Here is a 471-nt window from a genome sequence, read left to right as displayed (position 1 = left end):
AGATAACCAATCTATGCCCAATATAATCTTAAACTCGTCAAATGATAACTCTAAAAGATTCTTCGGGATGACAACCCCTTGAATCTTTATCGGAAAATTTCTATTAATCCGTGTAACTCTAGCAATATGATCTAGTGTATTTACAACTATTATTTCACTATTGATGGGTTATAGCTGAATATTTTTATTTTAACTAATTCTGAGCTAATATAGGAATACGTAGAACCCGGATCAACCAAAACAAAAATAGGCTCATCATAAAGATAGAAAGTACCTGCTATGATTTCTGGGTCGTCACGATCCTTATTGGTCATGATATTATAAATCCTGGATGGAGCACAAAAATCGGATTGAGAGGTTATCTTTGAATATCCCCTTCCTCTACCTCTGCCTCGACCACCTTTCTGAGGCATTACCACTGATCACTCTATTTGAACATATCTCTCCGGCCATCAGGCAGTCTCTAATATA

This window comes from Hibiscus syriacus, unplaced genomic scaffold (assembly GCF_006381635.1).
Source record: "Hibiscus syriacus cultivar Baekdansim isolate YM2019G1 unplaced genomic scaffold, ASM638163v2 tig00002684_pilon, whole genome shotgun sequence".
Taxonomy (NCBI): Eukaryota; Viridiplantae; Streptophyta; class Magnoliopsida; order Malvales; family Malvaceae; genus Hibiscus; species Hibiscus syriacus.
This window is presented reverse-complemented; position numbering follows the sequence as displayed.